The sequence below is a fragment of the Colobus angolensis genome, unplaced genomic scaffold (genome assembly GCF_000951035.1).
Source record: "Colobus angolensis palliatus isolate OR3802 unplaced genomic scaffold, Cang.pa_1.0 Scaffold146, whole genome shotgun sequence".
NCBI lineage: Eukaryota > Metazoa > Chordata > Mammalia > Primates > Cercopithecidae > Colobus > Colobus angolensis.
The window spans coordinates 6,708,896-6,719,382 of NW_012114555.1; the positions used below are offsets into that span (position 1 = coordinate 6,708,896).

General features: G+C 39.0%; 1 pseudogene across 1 annotated transcript; it reads right to left on the reverse strand.

The window, feature by feature from the left end:
- Positions 1–8,979: 8,979 nt before the first annotated feature.
- LOC105507239 lies at positions 8,980–10,317 on the reverse strand (annotated as a pseudogene). Its single transcript, XR_001001063.1, has one exon. The product of XR_001001063.1 is annotated as a eukaryotic translation initiation factor 4E pseudogene (transcript).
- Between the last annotated feature and the right edge of the window lie 170 nt (positions 10,318–10,487).

Sequence of the window (10,487 nt, forward strand, 5' to 3'; positions counted from 1 at the left end):
CCAATGTTAAGTGTTTATTAGTAGCACACAAAAAATCAAACATGGACACAAAGGTCTCAAAAAGGGTTCGTCTCATTGCTTTCAGAGTGTTGTGGCTATCAGAGCATCAGGAAGCATTACATAGAAGGGTAGGGATGCTCTCTGTTTAATATCCAACAAGAGCTATTGCTAGGAGCAACACCTAGGACCAGTGGACTAAGCCCCATATTCTATGGAAGGACCCAAAGATGGCTAAATATTTGCCAGGACTTAGGAAAAAACAACAAAGGAGAAAAAAGGAGCAAGTGAGCTGATGTTTTACAGATGCACACACACACACACACACACACCCTGTAATCACTTGAGATGTTGGGATACCTGTAATGTATATGGATGCCTACGCCTTCCCCCTAAATTCTTCTGAACCTCATGGCAATTTCATAGCTATAGCTTGCTCATAAGAGCTTGAAGTGAAGCTGTATTTAATCCCAAGCTCTGCTACTTGTTATATGTGGGAATATATCCAAATTATTTGACTTCTATACACATCATTTAGCTCATTTGTTAGAAAAGGTGGGAAGAATGCTTATTTTATAGGATGGTGGTGAGAATTCACAATGAGGTATGCAAAGCAACCTGCAGAATGCTTTACATTTGCAATGTGCTCAATGAATGGTTCCTATATTGCTCTTGTCTTATCATATTGTCTTGGCTCTATATTTAATCATCATGATGGTTTAATATGGCAAATTTCAACTCTAGATCTGAAACTGTATTTTAAACATCATTATTCCCAGGTAGCTGGCTTTCTTGGAGCCAGAGCTCCTGAATAGGAATTGATATGAGTCATAATTTTCTCGTGAGAAGAGAGGTAAAGAGTTGTGTTTACCAGCTTTATAGATACTGATACTGAGGCAGAAATCTTGGATGTACCCCAAGAAATTCAAACTCTGAACTAAAACTATAATTAAATGTCTTTACCTCCAAGCCTGCAGACTCTGTCATCTGCTTCTACAATCTTGTCCGTTCAACTGTATGTCACCAGAGTGCTGAAAGGAACACTTACAAAGCTCTCTGTGTACCTCTGCTAGCATTTCACAAAGAACAAGTCCTTTAGAAAAATCCAATTTGAAAGGAGCAAGAGCAATAACAAAACAAGGGATTATAAATTAATCATATCAAATCAAAGACTTTATATATATAAGCCATATATATATTTGGTAATGGTAAAAGGAAAGAGTAATTCACTTTTGTGGTTCTAAAATTGGATTTTCCCAAAGATCAAAAGAAACTAGAGCTCAATTCTTTGGAATCACATTGATGATACTGTTGCTAACAGAGAATGCCTGGAGCAAGAACTGAAGGCACTGAATGTTATAAATTTATTGTTCCATTTATATATTTGAAAATCTGAACTGTAAAAGGAATGATATATGTCTCAGTTAGGTATGGCCTTTATAAGAGTTTTCATTTTGGAAATTTATTAATATTCTTTGGCAATTCTTCCTTCATGAGAAAGGCAGTGGTGGCACAGCATTTAATTAATTTGCAGTGACATTAAGCTCTATTGATCTGAATTAGTATGTCTGTCTTTTGCTTTGATAGTTTATTACTGTGATTCAAAGGTAGCAAGTCACCCAGTTTATGTTGAGTATGCTAGAAAACGTATTACATGTCATTGCATACATTGCAAGTCATAGGGATAATTTACACAGCAGTATTTTGTTTGTGTATATTAATTTTTTATCCTGGCACTAATGTCAGTGCATAAATTCCTAAAATAATGTGCAGTAAAAACTGAGTGAATGAATGAATAAATGAATATATATTTTGTATAAAATTAAAGAAAATAAAAGATGGATTCAATATTAAAGATTTATGCTTGAGGCCAGGCGCTGTGGCTCATGCCTGTAATCCCAGCACTTTGGGAGGCCAAGGCAGGCAGATCACTTGAGGTTAGGAGTTGGAGACCAGTCTGGCCAACATGGTGAAACTCTGTCTCTACTAAAATATACAAAAAATTTAGCTGGGTGTGGTGGCACTTGCTTGTCATTCCAGCTACTTAGGGGGCTGAGGCAGGAGAATCGCTTGAACCCAGTAGGTGTAGGTTGAAGTGAGCAATGATCATGCCACAGCACTCCAGCCTGCATGACAGAGTGAGACTCCATCTCAAACAAACAAACAAACAAAAAACCCCGAAGGTTTGTGCTTGAGAAAATTCAAGACCTTCTGATCAAGGAGAATCAAGCCAGTTGGTTAGGCCAAGGTTAAGCTCAATAGGTTGAGATTCCGATCTTGTACTATTTTGACTGCATATTCTCCTTACACATGGTTTAAGTCAGGAGAGCCAGTAAAGTTGATTTGAGTCCGATTTCTTGAGACAGCATTAGGAGCTAGAGATACCAACATGATAGAACATGAATATCAATAGGAAACTAGATTTACAAACTAGGACCCTGGTGGCACAGATTCAGGAACTGGTTGGCTAGAACTGAGGGAACTCCTGGGAGATTGTTGTGAACACGGGTGTTTGTGACTGGCTTTACTTGATATATATGTGGGTATGTTCTTTTGGCTGAAAGCTACCGGGTCAAGATGGATTAAAAGTATTACAGAATTTGATTTTGAGAGATAATATGCCAGACATAGTGCTGAACTTTTCCATGGATTATCTTACTTAAACCTAATATTATTATTACCCTCTGTATAAATGGGGGGGCTGAGGCCTACAGAGTTTTGATAATGTGTACAAGGTCAAGAAAGTGGTAGAGTCAGAACTTGAAACTTTTATTTTTAATTTTAATTTTTTTAAAATTTCACTCTAAGTGCTGAGATACATGTTCAGAATGTGCAGGTTTGTTATATATACGTGTCATGTTGGTTTGCTACAAGTATCAACCTGTCATCTAGGTTTTAAGTCCCACATGCATTAGGTATTTTTCTTAATGCTCTCCCTCCCCTGCCCCCAACATCCTTACAGGCCATAGTGTGTGATGTTCCCTTCCCTGTGCCCGTGTATTCTTATTGTTCAACTCCCACTTATGAGTGAGCAGATGCAGTGTTTGGTTTTCTGTTCCCATGTTAGTTTCCTGAGAATGATGGTTTCCAGCTTCATCCACGTCCCTGCAAAGGACGGGAACTCATTCTTTTTTATGGCTGCATTGTATTCCATGGTATACATGTGCCACATTTTCTTTATCCAGTCTATCATTGATTTGGGTTGGTTCCAAGTCTCGCTATTGTGAATAGTGCTGCAATAAACATATGTGTGCATATGTTTTTATAGTAGAATGATTTATAATCCTTTGGGTATGTACCCAGTAATGGGATTGCTGGGTCAAATGGTATTTCTGGTTCTAGATCCTTGAGGAATCACCACACTGTCTTCCACAATAGTGGAACTAATTTACACTCCCACCAGCAGTGTAAAAGTGTCACTGTTTCTCCACAGCCTTGCCAGCATCTGTTGTTTCCTGACTTTTTAATGATCGTTATTCATCATTCTAACTTTGCATTTCTCTAATGACCAGTGATGATGAGCATTTTTCATGTTTATTGGCTGCATAAATGTCTTCTTTTGAGGAGTGTCTGTTCATATCCTTTGTCCACATTTTGATAGTTTTTTTTCTTTCTTGTAAATTTGTTTAAGTTCTTTGTAGATTCTGGATATTAAACCTTTGTCAGATGGGTAGATTGCAAACTTTTCTCCTATTCTGTAGGTTGCCTAGAACTTGAAACTTTGGAAGCTGACTCCAGGGCACAGTCTCCAAATAAGAAGTCTCCAAAGGTAGAACATAACCTAGCCATGCTGGGGAACATTTTTTTAAATTTTTTCTGCCCCCTATATCTAATCTGGCTTTCTAGAAATTCCAACAGTGATTTCGGTGACAAGAAATAAATAAAAGATTTTACCCTAAACAAAAACAAACCAACAGAAAGATCATCTTTGGAATACAATTCTACTTTTAAGTCACCACTTCCCTAAATTGGGATCTTCTGTATTTGGTATTTTGTGTTGAAGTCTGCATTTACTCACTGATTAAATATTTATTGAGAGCTCACAATGTGCCAGATAGTATTGGAGATGTTGAATTCTATGATGAATGAAACTGACAAAGATCCTTGTCCTCATGGATCTTACATTCTAGCAGGGGAGATAAGAAATTAAAAAAAAAATAGAACATATAAGTAAACTATAGGGCTTATCAGAAGCTATTTGTAACTACAGATAAAATAAAAAGGAGAGTAAGGAATGTCAGGGTGCCTTAGTGGGAGGTTGGTCATTTAAAATAGCATGACCAGTTCAAGTTTCATTGAAAAGGTGATAGTCAAACAAAGGCTTGAAGTAGGTGTCTAGGTGCAATAATGATCATTGTGACCAGGAAGCCAAGTGATCTTAGATATCTAATCTGGAAGACTAAGGGTATACCTGTGGCCATGGGCAAAGAGGGAGTTAAAAGTTCTACATGCAAATTAGTCCTATAACCTTGGCCTCATCAGACTTTTGAGAAAATTAAAGACCTAATCTGACATTTATTAGCAACAGATTAGCTTTACCTTAGGGTGGTCACAAGCTTCTTCCAAAGAGCTCATACACCCTTCAGTCAGCAGGAGCCATCCGTATGGGCCTTTCTCAAGAATGACATCCCAGTTGCCTAATTTGGGGAACCAGTTGCCTAATTTGGGGGTTCCCCATCTATGAGCCCCGGTATGAGGAGTCAGCACTCCAACCTCTAGAGAGAGCACAAGGTTTTCTTTCCCTACCACTTCTTTATCTCATCAACCTCTTCTCACCCCCTAATATTCTGACTTTCTCATCCTTTGAGATGTTAAGTCCTGGGACAGTATGAGACCTTTGTGCTAAGAATTAGGGCTTTCTAGATATGAGTACATTAACTCAGAATGGTAATACTGATGCATTCTGTTAATCAGAATCTCTGGCATTCACACGGGTTTGCAATAGATAAAAATGATGAGATGAATTATTACTTTGCAAATGCAATATACAGGGCCAAATATTTCAAAAGATATGTTCCGAGGAGGGAATACCTGTTCACCAGATGAAGACAGCTCCCTTTTCAGTTTACTATTTGTATTACTGTTCTCTTTCTTCTCTCACTGCAGCTTTGGCCTTCAACTAGGATAGGCTATTTGACAGCTAAACCATGAAATCAGGATAAAAGTAAGAACTGACAAGAAGATAGTCATAATCGGGTCACTGTCTTGTTGAGGCTGGGTTGGCGATCTAGGAGAAAAGATTTTTTTCTTTGCGAAACTTTTACACCAAAACTGGCCTCTTGACAGGGGATTTGTTTAGCTACAAGCAGTTGTCAAATACTGTGAAGTCTCTGAAGAATGCTGACACAGGCTTCTGTCCAGGGCCCTGTCAACACTTAGTGTCAAGCAGATGAAGACTGATTTTTAATTATTCATAGACTCTTTGGTGAATAGATGTGTGTGCGTGTGTGTGTGTGTATGTGCATTTGTGGTATTTTGAGTTTGGATTTCTGATGAAATCTTATGTTAGATTAACTCTGGATAAAATGGAGAGTTCCGTATCCCTGATATGGTTGAAGAGATACTTAGTATGGCTTAGTGCAAATGAGAGATTTTGGAGTCTAGCAAAGACTGGGTGAAAGTGCACATCACATCTTGTCTTTATAGACCACTTATTACCTTTATCTTTTTCACATCTGCTTTGTGACCTTGGGCAAATTGCTTAATCATAGAACGCCAGTTTCCTGATTCTAAGAATCTGTATTGAAACAGCTCCCACTTTGCAGGTTTCTGATAAAGGCTAAAAGAGAGGAGATGTGGGTGACGAAATGAAAAGCAATCCATGGCCTCATGCAAAGTCCCTGATTTCCATACAAGGAAACTGCAGTTGATTTCTTAACAAGGTGTAAACCCAGGACTCCATCTTCACATGCTTAACTTAGCACAGTGGTCTTTCTGTCACATATGCTGAGGAAAGAAAAGCACTTATAAAGAGCACGTGTTACATAACTATACAAAGCTCAAAAGAATACACATTATCTATTAATTTTAACTCTAGGAAGCTGGATTCTAACAGGTTAAAAGGATGTAGGAAGTGGCTAAAGCTAGCTGGATTTCTAAAGAGTGCATCATGGGTGAAGGGTGGTAGAGCAGGTTGAGTTGTGGCTTCCAAAAAGATGTGACCACATTTAACCCCCAGAGTCTGTGAATGTGCCCTTATTTAGAAAAAGGGTCTTTGGAAATATAATCAAGTTAAGGATGGTGAGATGAAGTGATCATCCTAAATTTTCTGGGCCCTAAATCTGATGGCAATAATCCTTACAAGCGAAACACAGAGGAAGACACACGGAGAAGAGGAGGAGGAGGTGGTGTGATCCTAGAGGCAGAGATTAGAGTCCCGCAGCGACAAGCCCAGAGATGCCAGCAGCCACCAGAAGCTAGGCAAGACAAGAATGTCCCCTAGAGCCTCTGAAGAGATCACAGTTCTGCCAACACCTTGATTTTGGCCCTGTGATACTGATTTCAAACTTTTGTCCTCCAGAACTAACTGAATAAATTTCTAACACAAATTTACATCACCAAGTCTATGGTAATTTTACGACATACTATGGCACTCCTAGGAAACTAACAAGGGTGGTTAAAAAATCTGAGACAAAGAACTGAAAGTAGTTGTGTGCTAGCGAGAACGTCAGTCACAGGCAAGCATTGGCAGGTGGAGAGGCCAAAGGTGCCCTTTAAAAAAATCTCTGCTTGCTTACATTCAACAGGCAATTGGAATGCTTTATTGGAGCACTGTGTCTTCACCCATTAATACAACAAATATTTGAGAAGTATAGGACACTTGCCTTCAAGTTACTTAAAATCCTTGACTAGTCAACAAATGAATGGAAAAATCAGTTGCAATACAACACACTAAGGCCAATGGTAGAGGGAGTGCATGGATGCCATGGGCTGCAGAGAGAAAGGGAGCTCAAGCTCTTGTCAGGACCAGGACAACTTCAGAGAGGAAATGATGGCTGAGTTGCGACCTGAACTTGTGGACTTAGAGAGAGAAAGGTTTTCCTGAGAGGAGGAGCAGGATGTGCTATTTTCTCCACCTTTTACATGGAAACCCTGAAGCCTAGAGGTTCTGTCTATTATCACGTATATTCCCTCTTTCCCATGACCTGACATGTCTATCTAAGAAACACTGTAGTTGTTTGCTGGATTGAGATAAATATTAAACAAAGAAGTGTGCCTGAGTAACATAGGTGAGCCAGGTGTTTTGGAAAGATAAGCTCAGAAGTGGGTAAAGGCAGAGTCATGGGGATGGAGGATGGAAAGCTTCCATTGTCCAGGCGGGAGCTTATCCAGCTAGACAGTTGTCAGTTTTGCCTGTGGCTTAATTGTTCCTTCCTCAGAGGCCCTGCCCACCCCTAACTCCAGCCTCTAGCTGCCCTTCAATTGATCACTCTAGCTTTCATTGTGGACAATGGAACTAAGCAGGAAAGAGAGGGAACACATCTTTATTTTGCATGTGGCAGCATGATGCAAATTTATTTACACATGTAATCTGATTTTGCCCTCAACGCAGTCCTCTGGGACTATTTTTCCAGTTCTGTTTTTCAAATGAACCGAAAGGCATGGAAGTCCTTCAAAGATATGGTTTTTATTTTTTTCTCCATCTCCCATACTCTCTTCCATACACTCTTTGCTCCTGTAGTTATATCAACCTGCTTCAACTTCTTCCTCCCAAGCTTAGTTCAGTGTTTCTTAACTTGGGGTGATACTGTCCCACAGAACTAAAATTTAAGATGTATGGAGACAGTTATGATTGCTCCAACTGAGGGAGGGAATGACACTGTTACCTACTAAACAAGGGTCAAGCCAAGCATGCTGCCAAACATCAGACAATGCAATGCCCTCTCACTCCAGCAAAGAATTATCTGGCCCAAAATGTGAGGAGTGCTGAGACTGAGAAACTCTGCATCTGAACATATCATTTCCTCTGTCTGGACTGTGCCTGTCTCTTTTCCCCTCTCAGAGGGATTTCTCCTTTCCATTGGAAACCCAGCTGAGGTGTCACTCCTTCTAGGAGCGTTCTCATTTCTCCAAGCTGAGCTAGGTGCTCCAGCTGTGTGCCCTGACACACAGCCTACCTAGCATTGAACTTGTTATTGGCTCTACTCTGTTTCAATCATAAATCTGAGGCTCCTACTGGGTAGGAAACCATATTCCATCCATCTTTATATCTTTAGACACTACTGCAGGGCCTGGCAGGTCCTGAAAGTGTATTTATTGGATGAATGAAGTGGTAAGTTTGGATGTATATGGTACATAGAAGGAAACATAGAAACAACTGAGAGACTGGTTCTCACTACAGAGTGATTGGTGTGAAACAAGAATGGCAGGTAAAAACCACGTGATTTTCTCAATAGATGCAGAAGAGACCTTCAATAAAATTCAACATCCCTTCATGTTAAAAACTCAATGAACTAGGTATTAAAGGAAAATACCTCTAAGTAAGAAGAGCCATATATGACAAACATACAGCCAATATAATATTGAATGGGCAAATCTGGAAGCATCCTTCTTGAAAACTGTCACAAGACAAGGATCCCCTCTCTCACCTGTCCTGGCCAGCTTGATGGGGATGGCATTGAATCTATAAATTACCTTGGGCAGTATGGCCATTTTCTTTTTTTTTTTTTTTTGACAATTCACTGTACACATTTTATTTACAGTTTTGTACACTGTCTTAATATGAATGGGACTGCTTTTCTACTTGAGCCATTTTTAACCAAAGCAAAATAACCTAAGTAATACAAAGTGTTAAAATACAGCATAAAGATACAAAAACAGACATACTAATTCTAGTTAGGAATGTAATTATGATGTTACATTTTTTGTAATCCACAATTATGTTTAGGAAATCACACAAACATAGATCACTGATCTGAATGAAATGCATAAATTTGTAGCAAAGCTTTGTAGTTACAAAAAACAAAAAAAATTACCAAAGAATGCACAAAATTAATGTTTATTCCACCTTTGTGTCATATTCCTGAATCCTTCACCAATGTTACATGAGGAAAAAAACAAAAGCAAAACAAATGAAAAACTGAAATCAGAATCACTAATATTATCAAGTAGGGAAACAAATAAATTAAAATCTAGCAGCCATCAGCAAGAGTACAGCAAAGACAATGCTGTAAAAAGAAACAAAGAAAATTACTAGAAAACTGTATGCATCATAATCTTTCAAACCAGCAAAATATGCTCCTGTATACAATGGAACAACAGAATTTTCTTTCCTGTAAAGCATAGTAATGCCAAGTTGTTTTTTGACTATTGTGGATAGGTAAAATCTGTATGTAATTAATGGTAATTCTACTGAAGTATTACAGAGTGGGCCAGGAACACATTTATGGATTCTGGGGATGTGTACTGTAATTCTTTGATTGGGATAGTGGAAACTTTAGCCAAGAAAAAAAAAAAAATGAACACAGAAGTACAAGACAAAGGCGAATGAGACTTCTCTTATATCTTAGTAACATTTAGATGGAAATCAAATTTAAATGCAGTCCACTCTGCTTTTTGAAGAGGCTTTGGTTCAGCTCCCAAATCTCGATTGCTTGACGCAGTCTCCTATGAGAATACTCAGAAGGTGTCTTCTTAAACAACAAACCTATTTTTAGTGGTGGAGCCGCTCGTAGTAGCTGTGTCTGCGTGGGACTGATAACCAATCACTGTCTTTGGAGGAAGTCCTAACCTTTCCTTGTATACCCTCCCTATATGTGTAACAGCTTTTCTGTTTTCACATTCAGTAGTCCATATTGCTATCTTATCACCTTTAGCTCTAACATTAACAACAGCGCCACATACATCATCACTGTAGTCATCAAAAGATTCTCCAATAAGGCACAGCAGTGTCTCTAGCCAAAAGCGATCAAGGTCACTTCGTCTCTGCTGTTTGTTCAATGTAATTAGCCATCGTCCTCCCCGTTTGTTTTTCTCATCTTCCCACATAGGCTCAATACCATCCTTAAAAAGTGAGTAGTCACAGCCAGGCATTAAATTACTACACAACTGGATATGGTTGTACAGAGCCCAAAAGTCTTCAACAGTATCAAACTTAGAGATCAGCCGCAGGTTTGCTTGCCAAGTTTTGCTTTTATCATTTTTAAAAAACCAGAGTGCCCATCTGTTCTGTAGAGGATGTTTAATATAGTGTTCTGGGTTAGCAACCTCCTGATTAGATTCCGTTTTCTCCTCTTCTGTAGTCGGGGGATTAGGAGTAGGCGTGGTTTCCGGTTCGACAGTTGCCATCTTGGATCAATCTGATCCCACAACCGCTCCAGAAGGGGGCCATTTTCAAGATATTGATTCTTCCTCTCCATGAGCATGGTATGTTCTTCCATTTGTTTGTGTCCTCTTTTATTTCACTGAGCAGTGGTTTGTAGTTCTCCTTGAGGAGGTCCTTTACATCCCTTGTAAGTTGGATTCCTAGGTATTTTATTCTCTTTGAAGCA